Source organism: Corvus kubaryi, unplaced genomic scaffold, assembly GCF_017639235.1.
Source record: "Corvus kubaryi isolate FWS band 111438036 unplaced genomic scaffold, C.kubaryi_AGA036_p1.0 split1-37296, whole genome shotgun sequence".
Classification (NCBI taxonomy): Eukaryota; Metazoa; Chordata; class Aves; order Passeriformes; family Corvidae; genus Corvus; species Corvus kubaryi.
The window spans coordinates 3950631-3969113 of record NW_024582075.1 but is presented as its reverse complement, the minus strand read 5'-3'; the positions used below and the strand labels follow the sequence as shown (position 1 = coordinate 3969113).

Genomic DNA, 18483 nt, shown 5'->3' with positions numbered 1-18483 from the left:
CCAACACAGTCACGAGTGGTAAACAAACACTACCATCAGAAAACATATGCAATATCTGTGTGTGCGGGAGGGGATGACTGTCTGCACCTAGTCTGCACGGTGAAAGGGAATAGCTCACAATGCAGCCTCGGCAGCCTGCTTCTGGGTCAAACAGCCTGTCACTGAGCAGCACCATTTTTTACTTGGCTAGATTTTAGTACTTTTTCAGCACAAAGCAGCTAATACTCACAGAGTGCTCCAGGAACTGAAAAGACTATTTGTCTGAGCTAAAGGCAGTTCATTGCAGCCTCTCCAAGAAGGAGCGTGTCCACGTTATTATTGCTGGGCTGTTGTTGAGGACATCTTAGCTCAAAATACCAATGAAATCTTCATTTACAACAATTTGAGGATTTCTTCAACCCTTTTCTATTGAGAAAATAAAATCTGGGGGACTTGTGTAGTCACAGCTGTTACTAATCAAATTTATTTAAGAGAGTAATGTGAAACAGCATGTTTGCGCAAGTTCATAATCACAGCAGAATTAAATCATTTTTACAGAGCATTTATTTGAAACGTTCTGTACACAAACTTTGAATATGGCAGAGAATATTTCCCTTACAGTTTAGGTTTGATTCCATTCCTGGAAACCACTATAAAACCCCTGCTCACTTGTGGTAGGGTTATTTATTTATGCTCAGTTTTAGTTTTAAGACCTGTGACAAACATCAGATTGCTCATGTTCGTCACGACACAGGCAGAGTCACTACACATCCTGCCCTGCCTCCTGGTACTACCCTGCCAGCATAACACACTCCTGGCTCACTCTGGAGCAGCCTGCTCAGCAGGTTTCCCCTCTGCAGGCATCCAGATCTGGAGCTGGAAAAGGGGCTTTGAACATCACATGCCTCCTGGCCCATCTGCAGTTACAGCCACAGTGTCACAGTCACTTCTTAAAATGATGATCCTTGCATCAGTGTTACTCTTCCCTTACTGCAAAGATCAGCCCTGTACTGGTTGTCTGTACAAAGACAAGTCCTGATCATCTTGGCAAGAATTTTGGATCCAGCAGAGACCTGGAGGCCTCCTGCTTCCAGAGCCACTAGTTTCTCCCTTTCCCTTCCCCACCCACAAATCCCCTCTTTTAAAAAAACACACGCTGCTAATTTTTAAAGGGGTATAATATACCAAAATCTAACTTTTAGGGCTTTTAGCCTCGGTGTTCACCAGACTTTTTCTTCTCCAGTAAGTCTACTAACTGTTTTCCTGAACCGTGTCAGGTGCAAGGACTTTTTTAAAGGAAGCTTTACTAGTTCAGTGGAAACTGGCCAAAAGCCATGAACTTGTTCCAGGCAGCTGACCGGCCAGCTGCAACAGGTGATGCCAATGCCCTTTCCTCATGGCTGAAACATGCCAACTCACCACAGGCCTGGCAAGAGGATCACACAGCCCGTTAGCAACTTCCCTTGAAACACACATATTTGTAAAGCCTCCTTTCACCTCTTTGCCCAAGCCTTAGTACAACTAAGTTGCTTACTGTCCTTGTTTTTAATGTCTCTTATCTCTGCATTGCTGTGTGTCAACCTTTTTTCCCCACAGAAAAAAATCACTTCTCCAAGCCAATCTCTCAAAATCCTTGGCAGTGATGGAAAACTTTCTTTACCAATAGCTTGTGAGAGAAGTTGGAGTCTCATGAGATTTCTGAGGGCAAGGAGAAACGTGGGGATGGAGAAGAATCACATCCGGGTTTTTTTGCTCCCCCACCCACCAAATTCTATGTGAATGGCAGAGAAATCAGGCAGAGAGACAAATGATGTCACTTCATCTCCCATGTGCCATCTGTTTTTTCCACTCCAAGCTTCTTATATACTTTAGATGGTGACAGCTCATCAGAAAGGAATCATCCCACAGCATACTGCTGTTTTGTAAGGCAGAGAGCATTTCTACCCTGCCCTCCTCTCCTCTGTTTTGGCACTTCAGCTACTCCTCTGTACCAGCCCTGACTATATACCTACACCTACTCCCTTAATCCACCTCTTTTGAGAAATCTTCCACTTCTCAGCCTTGACCTTACAGCTACTTTCCTTGCCTCCTATAACCATTTTTTCCTTAAAAGTTACTCTAACATATCTCTGTTTGTCCCATGACTTGTGGGGGAAGTTGGGAGCTAGCAAGAGCAGTATGGCACCACAGCTGCATCCACTCATAATTTCAAGGTTTTTGGGTTTCTTGTTGACTTAGTCTTTATGTTATTTTTTCAAAGACAGTATTTTTGAGAGATTACACACAACAAAAGCACTGATATGACTCCATAAATTCAACTTCAACTTAATTAGCTGGAAGCATCTGTAAGAAACAACTTTCTCATTATTAAAATACTTTGAAGATTCAGTCAAAAAAAAAAAAAAGTGGTCAAGAGAAAGTGGTATCTCAACTGGGACCATCTTAGTGGTTTTATTATGGAGGAAAAAAAATCCGCAAATTATTCATTGCTTGCAATCTCTCTTGCAAGCTCAGAGAGCAGGCATTAACCTGACACATAAACTTTTACAAATATTATTAGCACTTCAAAGACACCACAAATATTGAAGTAGATAAATTCTCTATTACTTATTCTCCTCCGATATATCCTTAAGCAGGACAACACAGGTTGTCATCTTCTGCCTGCTGAGTTATGGCTGATAATATGCATTAGGTATGATGTATTCGGTTCAAGGAAAGGGCTTCATTTTAACTGATAAAAAGTGAGAATTTTTCCTGCAATTAAGGGAGACATCTTGTCCTTAATTTTCTATTTAGACCTGTAGGTTCCAGAAATATGTTTAACCTTTTTATATTCCACACTATAACATAAAGTTGCAATGGAGTTTTAAGCACGGAATAACGGCAGTGACTCTATGACATCCTAATATTTTCTAAGTCTACAACATGGCCAAAGACACTGACTGTTTCACACTGTTTAACCTGTTGATGTCAATGGAAATACCCTGTATATTCTTGGGAAGTCACAGTTTCCATCATGAGTGTGTTACAACATTTTACGGACCATTCCACTTATTTCTTAAAAGAGAACCAGTCTAACTAGTTAGTATGAGCCACCTAGTCACTCGGTGGCACTTGTGTTTCCTTCTATCTGGTTTCACCACACTGTTGCAGAAAGCACTTTTCCTTCTCTCAATCAGCAAGACCTAAGCTGGAGGTGGCAGTGGGTCATCTATGGAGCTAGGGCTGCTAAGGCACCACTCTCAGAAGGATGGCTTGGTGCTACAACACATCCTTCGTGTCTTGTGTTTGTTGTCCCAAAAATCCCACCCACTCTCCAACCTCCCTACTTCCCAGGCTATTCAGTGAATATTAAGACGGTCATGGGACAGATAGCTTGAGCCTGTGGTTCGCACTGAGACAAACTGGCTTCCAGACTTGTCTTCTTCACACCTGAAGTTATGAGCCTGCACAAAGTAGAGATCTAAATAAACGAATGCCTTGTCTGCAAAGTTTGGTTTACCATAAGGTAACAAGTGTGAGTGAAGAAATCAGGAAACATCTTTAGTTGTAGATACATTTCCATGCATCACCAATGCATTTCCTGCACAACATCTTCATGATGTACCCAGGAAGAGAAAGTTAAGAGTATTTTATAATTCATTTGGCACATCTGATTTATTTGTGTATACATTTGATTTGTATCTGTAAAATGTCTCTAGACATTTTAGTCATGACACACTGAGATACGAAAAGCTTGCTAGTTTTTTTAAAAAAGTGAGACCTGATCAGATGAGACTGAAGAACTAAGAGCTTTCTTTGTTAACACATCGCCTTCCTTTTACACACAATGCCTGCTGCTTGATAGCAGCTTTCTACTCAAGGTTCTGCCTAAAAACGCCTGCGGGCTTGCAGATCTAGGACTTGAGGCATGGATTGAGTGGTGGACAAAGGTGTGAACTGGGGTCAGAAGCAAGCATCTGTCCATAGGGCAATCGAAGGATGCAAATACAAACATGCCACATTTTCAGAAAGGTTCTCTCCAGATACAAACCCCCTGGCAAAATAGATTTGGGGAGGGACACAGCAGACACACACAAGTTTAAAGCCACAAGAGGTCTAAAATCAACATGTGTGACCACAGGCATCCTGATCAGCCAGCTGTGTCCTTCTTCTGATTTCTCAGCCTGTGCGGACCTGAAATCAGCAGGACTGGGAGCAGAATTACACACGTGTATTTTGCTTTGAAGTAAAAAAAACTACCAACCAGCCAAATAAACAAACAAAACCCCAAAACATGCTAACCTCTGCAAGTCCTTTTTGTTAAGACTTGAACACCTGGGTTTGAGTCCTTAATGCATAAATAACTCTTAGATGCCTAAATAAAAAACCTTTCAAAATCTGCATTTTACTCTCTCTGGATTCATAATGACTATTGTTAAGAAAATGAAGACTGAAAGATGTTATGTCTCAAGCAAGACATAAATTAAATGGTTTGAAATAAGCCCTGAGTTCTCATGGGACTGACCTGAGGTAAAATTTCCTATCCAAATGCACAGCATTTCTCAAGAAAAAAATAATAAAAAAATTAACTGGAAAATTGAAAGTTAAAATGACCTTTGATTTGTGGATCAAGCCAATTTTTAGCTGATTTTAAAATCACTTTTAAAATAATAACTTGAATTACTATTTATTTTTTTCTAAACACTGGGACAACACACAGCTGCTGCAGTCTATTTTTCTGCATCTTGCAAAAACTTTAGATAATTCTGGAAGCTCTTTAAACATGAGAGAATATTTAAATACTCTTTTGAGCTACAGAAAATATACTTCATATGAACAAGGGGATGTGGTCGAATTACTGCCAGAAATTACTAAATGGCTTGCAGCAATATCTATGCTTCTGTTTGAAGAGGAGAAAAAAAATGTTTAAAGTACATGGAATTCTCCTCTCCTCTCCTCTCCTCTCCTCTCCTCTCCTCTCCTCTCCTCTCCTCTCCTCTCCTCTCCTCCCCTCTCCTTTCCCCCAACTAATTTGCTTTAACCTAATCTGTGCTTTTAGCCTCCCTTCCCTATGAGTATTGAACAATAAAGCAGTAACAGAAAAGAAGCCCCAGATAGAACAAGTGAATGTTAATCTGGCACAGCCATTGTTTCTGCTCAGTGCAAATTGCATTATTTTGTGTTCAATTGCTTGCATTTGTATATTTTGACTGTCTTATCTATGCTGTAGGGCTGAGCAAAGTGGCACACCCACTGAAACCAAACACGAATTTATTTTCTGTAAAAGCAGGGCTGAGACATGAAAGCTGTGAAGGAATCTTGTTAGCAATTCTCTGTGTAGGCAGCATGTTTCACTTTAATCATATGCATTACAGCTTCTCCCCATCGCTTCAAATTCACTCCTAGAGCTTTTCTGCACATCAGTTTGGCTAACCCACTTTCTGATGTTTCTGCCTCTGTATAGGAAAGCTGAAAACCATACTCCTTTTTACACCGCAAACAAAACAGCAAGACAACGCACACGCACGCACACACAGAGGCAAAATCAGTGCCTTTGAAGTGCACGGCTCATGCCTATCATTCCGTGGTTCCGCTCCATGTTTTCCGCTACTCCGCTGTCTCCCGGACGGCTGAGGCGCCTGCACGGAGCTGCTCAAACACAAGAGGGCAGGCGACATGCGAAGGAAAGCGCCGCGCATCGCAAACACCCGACCTTGAACAGGCTCTCGGCAAACTTCAGGAATTAGACAAGCGCTTCTCACATCCAGCATAACAATGTATGTGACCCAGCTCTTCTTCTGTTTCTCCAGTCATTACACTATTAGTTACAGCTGTACTTCTGCATTACAAACTGTGTCAAAAAGCGAATGTTCCTACTATCTTGAAACCTGCAGCAATTTCTAAGGCCACTCTAACAGGAAGAAAAGTTACTTTCCTTCTTTCCGAGACTTGACGTGCAGCCTAGTGAAAATGCGACAGATTCTCTCTCAGTGTGTTCCACCCGCTGAATTATTTAAGGCTCTCCCCACCATAAATGTATTTCGGTAAATGTGTTCGTTCTTACACAACCCTGCTATTTAAATGTGGGTAGTTGTTAGAGCAGGCTGTCATACGACGACTGTCTAGAAGTAGGCAGTGCAGCTGCGAAGTAGCACACCAGCCCCCCTACTAACACGTTCTCTGCTGGTTTACTGTTGAAAAATTTCCAGTACTTGAATCTTTGAAGCTAAAATACCAATTCAATATACAGATCCTTTGCAGTCCCATGCCCTCTTGATAGTTTTGATATTTTTATTTATTATTATTGGTATTTTGAGCTTGTGAGTTAAGTTCCTAAGAAAAATAATCAGCAATTAATAACTCCTAATGAAGTCAGCAAGCTTTATGTCACCAACACGAACAACCCAGAGGTTAGCTCTTTTAGACAAACTCCATGCCTAGTAAAATAAGCATGGAGATACAATCTGAAGCAAAACTGTGCCCTCATTTTTCTGTTTGATGGTAATGGATCAAAAATTAGATCCTGCTCACCTGTATTTTCTTGTCTCCACCCAGCTCCTCTTCATTTATACACATAAGCAATGTAATTGGTTCTGATGACATGTTCATGTAAACTAAGGACATTCATTGGAATAGACAGATCTGGAGCCTGGCACAAAGAAGGAGGTGAGGAGTAGTCCTTCTGAAAATGCAGTGGTTACACATCTGTGTAGATATTCTAGGTTTTGAGTTTTTTTACTGTGACAATGTGACAACAATGAATTCTTTTATCTGCTTCAATCTAAAACAGATTACTGACCATTTATGGAAAAAAATAAAAAAAGGTCTAATGAATTGATTTGATATTGAAAGTTAATTCAGTGCAAGGGTTCTCACATACCCGTTCTCTGACATCAGCAGACATTATATAGTCTACATTTTCCACCCCTTTGCAGAGCATCACCAGCATTTAGTTGTACCAACATGTTACCAGCAAGGTCCTGGCTGAATTGTCCCTCTCACATAAACAACACTTGAGTTGGGTGTTATGTCTTTGGTGGTTTGTTTGTTTTTTGCAGCTGATGTTATCTCCACGATTTCAGCTACACAAGAGAGATTATGACAAAGATTAACACAATCAAAAACAGTTACAAATGAAAAGGCGCATTGAAAAGCAATTAAAATTCAGGTGTCAGAAAACTTCCTCTAATCCACAGGCTGCCTTATATTTTCAAAGTTTTTCTCTGATAGGCACTTTAACACGTGTATGTAGTACTCTTAATAATGTTTTGACAAATAAAACCTGCACTTTTCTCACAGTCATCCAGTCACCAGCCTTCATGTCACACCTTCAGGCCATTAGCTCCAGGTTGGCTAAATTTGCCTTTTGGACTACATGTGTTGTTGAACAAGAACAGGATCTCTTTTGTTTTGTTTTTATCTTGGGAAAGGAAGTGTTCTGGCAGCATGTCTAGGTCTTACGCGTAGAACAGGATAAAGCAAAAAAGATGACACCACCCTGAAATATATGCATCTCGTGATAGAATTAATCAGTTTCTGAACATGATGAACTTCCCTGCAACAGAATTAAAAGGAAACACCTTGCAGATAATGATGAAAAAGTGTGGTAGCTAATGCAAAAATCTTTCCTTTTCCCAGAGCAGATCTTTAAGGATTTAGTTCTTAATTTCTTTTTAAAGAAGAACAAAATCCTATTCCAAATCAAGAGTAATTTCACTGGGTGAAAAAAAAAGCATTCTAAAGCATCACTACAATAAAGTTTGTCTTCTTACTTCTTCATAAAACTTGACATAACTCTCCACTTAAAGTTCTTCCTAAAAACAAACAAAAAAAACCAACCAACCCAAACCCCAAAACAAAACAAAAATTCTGAACAATGCAAATCTAGAAAACGAAGTTCTACTGCACAGACACAGTTCTTAAAAGATATGTTACATAATCACCCTCATATAACAGACTACAGCAAATTTTAAAAAATCAATTTAACTATGATAGTTTCTGATTTAATATGGTTTGGATCAGTAAGTCGTAATTGGAAAAGCTGTACATTTGTAATTAATGAGTACAAATTATTCAGAAGTGGAATGGGTTGAATGCCATTAGAAGTTTATACACATGGTACCAAGTTCTGTTCATACAGAAAATTAAATTCCAAAGCTGATTTTAATGCACGATGCCCTTTTTTCATTAGAGAGCTCTGATGAAAAGCCAGTAATATAAAGACTATTATGACTTCAGGTCATAACCCGAAGTTCAAGACTGCAGTTGAACAGCCTCTAATCCTCTCCATATAATAAAAAAGGCATTTTTGAATCAAATACTAGGCTGCATTTAGCCATGCTCATGGCGTGAAGTACCACTCGAGAAAGATAATCCCGCGGGATTCAGCCTCTGCTTTACCATCAGGCGGCAGACACCAGGCTGTGCCCTGCGTGCGGAGCATCTGTCGGAAAAGGCATGTCATCCCATCCTTTTCTTTGCTGTGGTGTTTTGGGACAGGATTCCCACGCAAACCCAGGCATGCAGGCTAGGGCTGCAGCTGCCCTCCATCATTCCTCCCCATCCACCCTCTCCAAAGCACCAGTGGAATGGGTGTGCTCCGCCTACACCCGCTGACCAGCTGCAGGCACTGGGGGAGCTTTGAGGCTGAACAGGACACAGTTCTCCGCTCTCAGCTCTGTTCATAAACACACAGCCCAAGACAAGCATCAACCTTCCAGGAATGTTCAGGTGGTAAGATGCTATCGAACATGTGTGAGACTTGCAAAGGAAATGCTGTGACATTGCTTAAAAGACACAAACGCAACCATTACTTTCCCAGAAATTATTATTTTCTTTTCTTGATAAGATCAGTACATTTGATGCTAAAATTCAGCTGTTCGGGGATGCAGAAGAATCTTTATTATCAACCATAAATAAACTGAAAGAAAAATATTCCCAGGGAAGTGGCTGAGTCACCAACTCAGGTATTTAAAAGATACATAGAGGTATATAAAAGACGTGTAGATGTAGCATTTAGGTACCTGGTTTAGTGGTGGACTTAGCAGTGTTAGATTAAGGGTTGGACTCAATGATCTTCAAGGACCTTTCCAACCTAAATGATTTTGTCATTGTATACTGAACTCTAAATGAAGTAAGGGCTTGTTGATGGGTGTTGAGTAGAAATTCCTTTTAACCCTCCAACAGGAACCAGACTGGTCCTTTATACTGAGTACTGACTAATTACTCACTTCTCTGTTTTTGGAGGCAAAAAATAAATAGCAAGCAAAAAACCACACCCCACCAGTGTTAAAGAAGGTACAATGTTCCTTATAGAACTGCTTAAATTAATTTCTGTGCCGGGGGATTCTACACCTAACCTGAAACTAAATGGAATATAATAAATTCTGAGGAAAAAAAAGACAATGGAATTTATACATCTACAGGTTTTGACCCAAGATATTTCCTCACGGTTACAATTTTCTTACTCAATCACCACCTTCCTTCCAAAAGGAAACACAAAATTACAGGGGCATATTATTCTGTCAGTCTAATAGAGACATACACATTGTGAGTTTACCAGCAAAAAGACTAGGATTAATTTTATGCAAAATATGTGTATACAACACAGATCCAGAAGATTATAAACCAGAAAATTCCATACAATGTGAAAGTATAAAATTACAAATACAGATTTAGTGTGCATCTACCATGAACTGAAACTTTAAAATTAATGTAAAAATTTTGGACTTTAATTGGTTAAATTCGTAGAGTTCCTGAGGATTACCTATTATAGGCACATGTTCTCAATCTGCTTGTTGATGTCACAAAGAAAATTGACAAGAATGGGTAGTAAAGTCCCAAGGTGAAGCTTTAAAACTAATCTTTGAGTGCAAACTAACCATCTGAAAGCAAAATAAGTGGCTATTTTCCTGATTAATTCCAACGATACAGAATTCTTTGATCTCAACTACACATATTTTTAACATTATACTTTGATTTGAATAGTCAAGACTGGATTTTTTTTTTTGTAAACAAGCTACATAGGAAGTTTATCTGTGCTAGTGCTTCCTTAGAACTGAAGGGATACCACATCATTCTGGAGACATTAAAATGCAAGAGAATTGGTATTTAAATATCTGATGAAACATGTGGTTACTATCACTCACACAGAAGTGAGGAAGATTTTTTTTCTCAATGGGAAAAGAAAAAGGAAACCATGATTTGCTTACTGAAATACGTTTTTGCATTATTTTATATTATGCATAACAGACAAATCAATTAATATTGAGCACTACACATTGACAAGTCAGTCTTCCAGCTACTTTCCTGTCTGACATATATACTACTTCACCGTTTTTCTCATTCATCAAAAAAGCTATTTCTAACTTCTCACAGCTCTGCATTTCTGAAAGTATGTATGTTTTAATGCTGGGTTTATGAACAAACATTGAAACATCATTGAAAAAATACTGCCAGTGCCAACATAGCACTAAAAGAGCTTTAGTTCTGTCTGAAAAAAATAATTTCCCATTTTCTACTTTGTAATTTGAGCTGTTCTGCAGCTAACAAAAAGGTTCTTATTGTCTTATTAAATTTAAGGTAGCAATAAACATTAACCCAGTCTCAAACATGACATCATACCATATGTAGCTAGGTTGAAAGGGAATGTAAAACAAATTACCTGGACTGCTTAAGAAACCCTAAACGCCCTAATTTACCCAACCATTTATCAGAAAAACTAATGAAAAGCCTTTTTTGTTCTTGCAATGGATAAAGGTTAGTCTCTGAAGTGTAAGATTTTACCAGCAAGACAAAACAAAGAGCAAATCTTGGGAGTAAATATCAGCTGGACATTCACATAACGAGGTCCAGAGAGACATATCCAGAAGTTTCTGCTTTTAATCCAACTCTGAATAATATTGGATGCTGTTCTCTGTTCCTTCAGAGCTCTTCTCCTGCCAAAATAACTGCAAGGCTTGCAAGTCCGAATGTATCGTAAGCCTTTCCCAAGGCACCCCAACACTATCTGAGGCACTGAAACTATGGCAACCGAATAAGAAAGCAGCTTCCATGATTAATAGATGAAGATCCCAGCGACAGTGTCTTGCTAGGCCATAATTCAGGAATGCAGGAGGAATTAGCATAGAATCCATCTCAATCTACCAATAAAAAGTAGATTTTGAAAGGCATCAACAAAAACACATTTTTTTCCTGCAGAAAAAAAACCCCAACCCCACAAAAAACCCAAACAAAAAACCCCTATGGAACTATAAACTGTTCAAAATCTCATTAACATTTCAATGAATGGCTGCCTCAAGAGCAAGTAATGGATAAATGTTCACGAACAATGGTGAAGGAAGCAACATAGGAAATTTTCTATTGAACTATAAAAGCCATATGAGGAATACTCAATATATAGAACATCTGAGTGAAACTGAGCAGCCACAGATAGGAAAGTACAAATAATGTTTGCTGCAGTCAGGAATATAGTTGGATGCAGTTTTTCCCATTGTGTTGGGAATTCCTGTGGGAGAGTACTTTTCCATCTGCTGGACTGGAACACCTGACCATATCTATTATATACTCTACACATTTTCATTATTAGAAGATCCCTAAGTCTCTCAGGGTCATTGCAAAATCAAAGGAATACCCTTTCTTTTTAAGCACATAATGAAACTTCTGCTATTACTGCCAGTAAAAATACTAGTAGAGTGGTCTTCATTCAACAAGATGTTCTCAGACTGAGGTGCATAACAAAAATATTGTTTATTTATTTCCATTTTCATAATCATTACGTTTTCACTGAAGGCAACTGGTTACAGAGATCATAAAAATATAAGAATACTTTTTTTTTTTGGCCTGCTTCATGGCAGTGGTATAATGCTGCAGTCAAGGCATGGCTCTACCTGGGAAGGATGAGGGTGATGACACCAAAGGCCTCTCCTGAGGACAGCACCCACGCTGCCCTGTCACATAGGTGCAGCAATGCTGTGCATCTGCCCCTGGAAACTCTTTAGCTTCAGAACTGCAGACATATTGCAAAAGTGTACAGCTGTGGAAAGTTCCTCAGTAGCAGTTTTCCTCAGTAGATAAAGAAAACCAAAACAACAAACCAAAATCCCACCACCAACAAAAATGGCATGGAGTAGTCCATGATCTATACATTTCAAGTATGTAATATAAATACTCATAGAAGTGCCTATTATTAACAATACTTTTAAAGGAAAGGTCATCACTGAATGTAGTGAATTACCATATGTCTTCACTCTAAAGATATAGCAACTGGCAGCTCTGTTAATAGCTGGTTTATCTTCTTCATTTTACATCTCTATTTCAGCCACTAAAGAAACAATTTGGGGTTTGGGGAAAAATTTTTTTCTTTCAAAAATAACTCTGTATTCACATCAAGCATATTACACCCCTCCCTTGGGCTGATAAATAACTACAGTAGTATACTAGAAAAGACTTCACAAGATTTTGCAGCAAATTACAAGAAAATTCATCCAGGGTTTTTCTCACCTTCTTCTTCCTTTTCTGAAAGCTGGGGTTTTTGGGTTTTGTTTGTTTTTTTTTTTTTAAAGTGAATTCTACTTTTTTTTTTAAACTATAGCCAGAGTTAAACTTTAGATTTCAGAAGGCATAAGGCCGGCAGCCTCATTAATGTTCATCTGGTGCATGAAAGCTGAGAACATGATTATTTTATGGAGGGAAGCATTGATCTCTTATCCCCTTCCCTATTTCCAGTGCTAGCAGCCTTTATAAGAAATGACAAAACCTGCAAATGTCTCTATGTATGCCTTTCAGAGAACCCCTCCTAAGACTTCCAGAATACCTGATTTTGTACTTCTTTTCTATTTTTTTTCTCCCTCCATTCCCATACCACATTTAATTTTGAATCCTTTCACATCTTCCAGAGGCTAAGACGAAATAGGCAAACTAGAAGCTTGGGAACTCCACAAGACACACAGGAGCTGCAATACCTAAAATTGTAACACAGTAGGTGGCACTCTTCCCTTTAAAACCTAAAGCTGTGTCTTGGAGATGTGCTGCCATATTGACATGTTGGAATCAAGACCCAAAACCAAATCATCCATCACCATGGATAACTAAAGATCTCTTAACAGTGCAGAAACACAAGCACTCCGTTATTTCCATGGCCATGGGTAACACAGCACATAAAGAAAATAGAGACATACAAACTTTGCTCTGCCAGGTTTGTGCTTGAACTGGAGTAGTCCACTTTTATCTTCACAGACCCTAAACACATCTAAGCTGTTCCTCACTCAGAGGACTGATGCAACAGGCCAAACCCAAAAATATTCCTTTAGAGACCTGTCAGGCTCAGGTCCAGGCTTTCCCCCAGCAGCTTGTTTCTGCGTTAGAATCCTGTTCATGGTTGCTGTACACTGTTGATCAGCAGTCAGAGTCTGTGCTACTGACTCTATTTTACTGCCAAAATGTCTTGCCCACCTCAGAATAATCCTGATGCTCAGAATTCACGAGCATAAAATGTTTAAATGGTCACCAGTAAAAAGCATTGCTTAATACTCTTATTTTTCTGTTGTCCTTTCAAACAAAGCTTGTCACAATTTGTTGGATGTGGCTTGCTCCATGACACACAGATGTAGGTCTGACTTAACATTAAGGATCCATCCAGACCAAATGTACTCACAGGATAGCTTCAGGCCCTTAACAAGTATTGATTCCCAGCAGAGAACAGTATTTTCAGTTTGGGGCTTAAACACACAAAAAAGTCCCTATTTAAGTAGTACGTCAGCAAATGCATTACTCTCAGAAAATTACTCTGGCAGCCAAGGCTTTCCTGGGTCAGCAAAGCTCACCGGGGTGAGTGAGGCTGCAAAAGATGAGGGCTAAAGATTTACTTCATCGATAAGTGAATAGTAGGAGGTCAAATATTGCAGCATCTGTGTCAAATTAGGATAGTGAAAACTTCTGGTTTGGTATGGTTCAACTTCTCTAGCATATGCTGCATCTAATATAATTTCAATGTTGTTTTCCAGAATTTACTGGCTTGTTTGTTTTCAGCACTCTGCTATAGCATATGGGAATCAGGTACTACACACAAAACATTTGTTTCAGTAGTATAACAATGTGTTCTTGCAAACAAGTTGGATGTAAGACATGTATTAGCTCAGGTCAATTTAATCCTAAAACATTTTATGTCACCCCTGCTGTAAACCATGTGAGCTCCTTTCATGTGTATTTATGTATGACTCTTCAAAACAAGATGACAAATTTCCTCTTCCCTTCACAAAACATGCACAAGCAAGTTCACAATCACCTACTTCCTTTCTAATGCAAACAATTCTAGTCTGGATTTATCACAGGTCATTAATTTGATCCCTGTGCTTCCCTTTTTCTTTTTCATTTTTTAAATTCTTTTCAAAAATTTAATGAAGGCAACTCCTCATTCTTAGCCTGATCCACCTCCTTCAGTCTTAAACACGGGTAACTGCAATCTTCTATTTACAAACATAGAGAAGTGACTATGGCTAATTTCACTTCCATCTTCAAGCAGCTAGAAATGTTAACTAGCCATTTTCCTCACAGATGTCAGTGTTCAATTATTTTTTGGTTCAAGTAGTATGAGTTCAGTTGATAAGGCTGGTTTGCTATTAAGTAAGAACACACAGTTTTCAAGTAGACTAATTCAGAACACATAGAACATCTGTGACTACATAATTTGTAGCCCCTGAAAGCATTCACCCGTGCTTCAAGCATTTGATGCCTAGTACATGAAAAGCAAATGTTGCAAATATACATTACAGTATTACTTACTATTTTAAATTTTGTTTAGCATTTAGACAGATATCTCATCTGGCCATGTTGCTCCTGTACTAAGCTTCCATGAATGCCAGAGATTTTCTCTAGTGAAGAGTGGTGGAGAACGGAAACCAACTTTTTTATGTATATGAAATTATTTGGCTTTAAAGAGAGCTAGTTCTCTCTGTCCTGTAACTTATGAGAAGCTACCATATTAAAACCAGGCTCCTATTACATAAAAGGATACCCTAGACAGTGAAACACCTTGGCAACTATACTTCTCTTATAGTGACAAACCTTCTCCATCCTACTGAATCACGTACTTGCTTTCAACCATGTTCAAGGCAATTCCACAAAGAAAGAGATTTGCTGGAGCAAATCACAATACATAATCACAATATTCATCACAGTACACCAGAACAATCTCATTAAAAAAAAAAAAAAAAAAAGCTAACCACAGGAAGATCATTTTGCTTTTCTAATCTGAAAACAAACAGCAAAAGAAACCCTGAACATGGTAACAGCTGCATAAATCTTACCATGAGAGGAATGCTATAAAATATCAATGAATTTTGAGTGAATTTTGTATCAAAAGAACCTGACTCTACCAGACTTTGTCATACTGACATCAAAGGATTTAATCACCAAGTAAAGATTACTTGGATGAGAATGGTTTAGTTGATGACACCTAACTTAGATGAATGCACACCAAAAGCAGTCACTGAATTAATTGTTGCAAAGACAGTGGGGCAAATCACACCTTTAGCTACTATCTTTGAGATTAAGTTAGTAATTAATATCGTTGCTGGATAATACAAACAAATTAGCTGAATCTATGTCAAATAATAAGCCACTTCGTGCAGGCTGTGACAGAAAATGGTTGTGGACACTTAGCACTTCGTTATTTACAACACCTGCATGCTGTGTGTGTGCCTACAGAAAATAAAGCATTCACCTTGCTTGCAGCGCCAGGAATTAGTATCTTTTACAATTTATCACAGCTAACTAAAGCCTTTATTTTTTCCTGTTCTATCAGTGAAATAATTTTCTGCAGCAGCTAAACATCCGTGCTGCACAGACGCTGGCACAAATGTGCATGTTTACAAACTTCAAAAGCAGCAATTAGCTCGGTAGAGGAACAGGAGAACAAATTACCCCTGAACAAGCGGTCAAGGTTAGAAAAAGACAGAGCCATTTGCCTAAAGAAAATCCAGCAGTTACCGCCTTGCCACTCACCCTGGGATGAGGCAGGCAGGAGAGAAGCGGTGGCGACGGGCAGAGGGGCATCTCCACTGCAACTGACCGGGCTGCAGCCTCAGCCCCGCTTCCCCCGCCAGACGCACGCCGTCCGGTCCACCCCCCGGAAACGCCTCCCGCGGACAAGCCAGGCAGTCAGGCACGAAGAAAGAGGAGGTAGGACGGCCAAGCCCTCGCAAAAAGCAGGTAGTTTTTTCACGCGTGGTGGAGACCCAAACTTTTCACCGCCCCCACTGGCGGCGGAGCGAGGGGCGGTGCTGACCCTCGGCCGCCCCAGGGGCTGCCCGAACCCCCGCCACCGCCCCTCCTGCCTCGGCGCCGTGTCGCCAGCGCACCGCAGACGGAGGCACAGCCTCCTAACGCACCCTGCCCTCAGCTGGGAGCCTTCCCTCCCTGTGCAGATACGGGGACAGGGTGTGTGTGTGTGTGTGTGTGTGCAGGGTGAAATTCCTTCCCTGCTCAGCATACCTTCCCCTCAGCATCACCCTGTTCCCTGCTCAGCATCATCCCGTCATCCCGTCCCCTCCTCGGCATCCCTCCCCTCAGCATCCGCGGCACGAAGGAGCCCCGCTCGCGGTCCCCGCCCGGCCTCCCCGCGGGCCCCAGCGGTCCGCGGCGGCGCGGGGCGTTTGCGGGGCGCCGCGTCGCCAGCCCGCATCCCCTCCTGGAAGACCAGTCCTGCTACTCCCCATTAAAAAAAACTTTGTCTTTTCCGCCGTTTCTCCCGTCTGGCCCAGAGCCCAAGGGCGGTGAGGGGCTGAAGGAGCGACAGGGAGAGTGCTTGGCGGAGGGAGAAGAGATGGACTGCCTCGCACGGCTTCCCGCCCGCCGGGCCGCCCCGGAGGGGTCCGGCCTTCCCCAGCCCGTCTGCTTACGCTCCCCAGCCAAGGAGAAGCGGCTTGGCAGAGCCACCGACCTGCGGGGGAAAGAGGCTTGAGGCGCCAGGCAGAAAGGGGCGGGGAGCATCCCTACTCCAGAGCCACCCTTCGCGGGACTGGGGGACGGCGTCCGGCAGCCCACCTTTGCCGGGGCCAGGGCGGAGAGGAAGGCGGCTACTGTTCGTGGGGAGCGGGCAGGGAGGTGAGCCCACGGCCGCAGCCCATGATCGCGAACAAAGCCCCCGGCAGCGCCTAGGGCTGCTCCACGGAAGAAGTTCCTCGATTCTCGGCCACTTCTCCCAAAAAAGCAGCGCCAGCCTTGGAGTAAAACAACAAATAAATACATGGGCCGCGACCCAACTACACCGCGGGAACAGTAGAGACGGCGGGGTTACGCCTCTACACGGAGCGCCCACATAGTTCTTGTAACAAAGACCCCACCACCCAGCCCCACACGATGCCCGGCGGCCTCGGCCCCGGCCGCGGCGTCCCGCGGCTGCCCAGCTCCCCACGGTGTCCCGGCGGGCGCGACCCTCTGCCAGCTGGGCTCGGGGATGGGAGGCGAGGAGCCCCAGCACGGCGCATGCAAGCCGTGCCAAGGGCTAGAGGAGGGAGGATAACATGTTAGGCAATTGGGGGAAGGGGGGGGGGGGGCCAAAAACAGGGGGGAAATGAAAAAAACGAAAAGAAAGACGAAGCCACGAGATGCCGGGAAAGTGACAACAGCAAGCGCAGCGTGTGCACTTGCGGGCGGCTCTCCTCCTCCCTAGGCGCTGCAAACGATGTCGAGACAGAAGGCAGCAGCCTGCCTCAAACCACACACCACCCTCGCTCCTTCCGAGCCTGCCGGGCGATTCGGGAGTCTTCCCTTCCGAGCAATCGCAGAACATAAGGTAGGGGTACGGACAGGGGGGTACTGTACCTTTTCGGTGCATGTATCTGGGCAGCTAGAGGACAACTAGCTGATGTAGTGTCCCATTTAGTAATCCATTTTAGGGGATCTCTCTGGGAAACTGGAGCCACTCTCTCCTTTGCAATCCTTTGTCATTACTACATGAGTACTTCCCAGGGGATGGTATATTTAATATTTCTACTTTCTGAATTGCAAAAGCAATTTGTTCATTTCCAATGATGGGCGAAGAGGGGAGTGATCAGGGAGAATTATTCAAAAAAAAAGAAAAAGAAAAAAAAATGCCTTAGCAACTCCTCTCCAGACCCAAATTCCACTACGGTTCCACTCCAGTAAGTCCCCTTCAGTCGCGCCTTGGGAGGTAAGTCATTTCGGGGTCTCCTGGTCCCTCTCTACCAAAAGTGCTCCCGGTGTGACGGCTGCTTCAGGAGAACTCCGAGGCTGGAGGCACTCGCTGTGCCACGGCAGGAAAGCGTAGTCGCTGCTCGCCTCGAGCTGCCGGGCATTGGACTGCGCGCGGCGAAGACGTGGGAGCCGCTGCCTCTCTCTCTGTCCCTGTGTCCCGCTGCTCTCCCGCCGCTGCCTCTCCGTCTCCCGCCGCCCGCCCGCTGCCCCCGGGACGCGGCTCCGCCGGCGGAGGCGGAGACAAAGCCGGGACTGGAGCGCGGCGGGCGGGCGGGCGCGCCCCGCTCCCCGCCCCGCCCCTCCCGC

General features: G+C 42.3%; 1 protein-coding gene across 4 annotated transcripts in view; it reads right to left on the bottom strand.

Moving 5' to 3' along the window:
- SEMA6A (semaphorin 6A) overlaps positions 1–18404 on the bottom strand; it is a 118999-nt gene extending 100595 nt beyond the window's left edge. For 2 of the 4 annotated variants that reach the window (XM_042013229.1, XM_042013230.1), the window contains exon 1: positions 17785–18401. The gene's annotated coding sequence lies outside the window, so the exon portion shown is untranslated. Of the gene's footprint in view, positions 1–15963; positions 16030–17784 lie in introns of those variants that run through there. The other 2 variants (XM_042013226.1, XM_042013228.1) reach the window with 2 other exon arrangements.
- Positions 18405–18483: the final 79 nt, after the last annotated feature.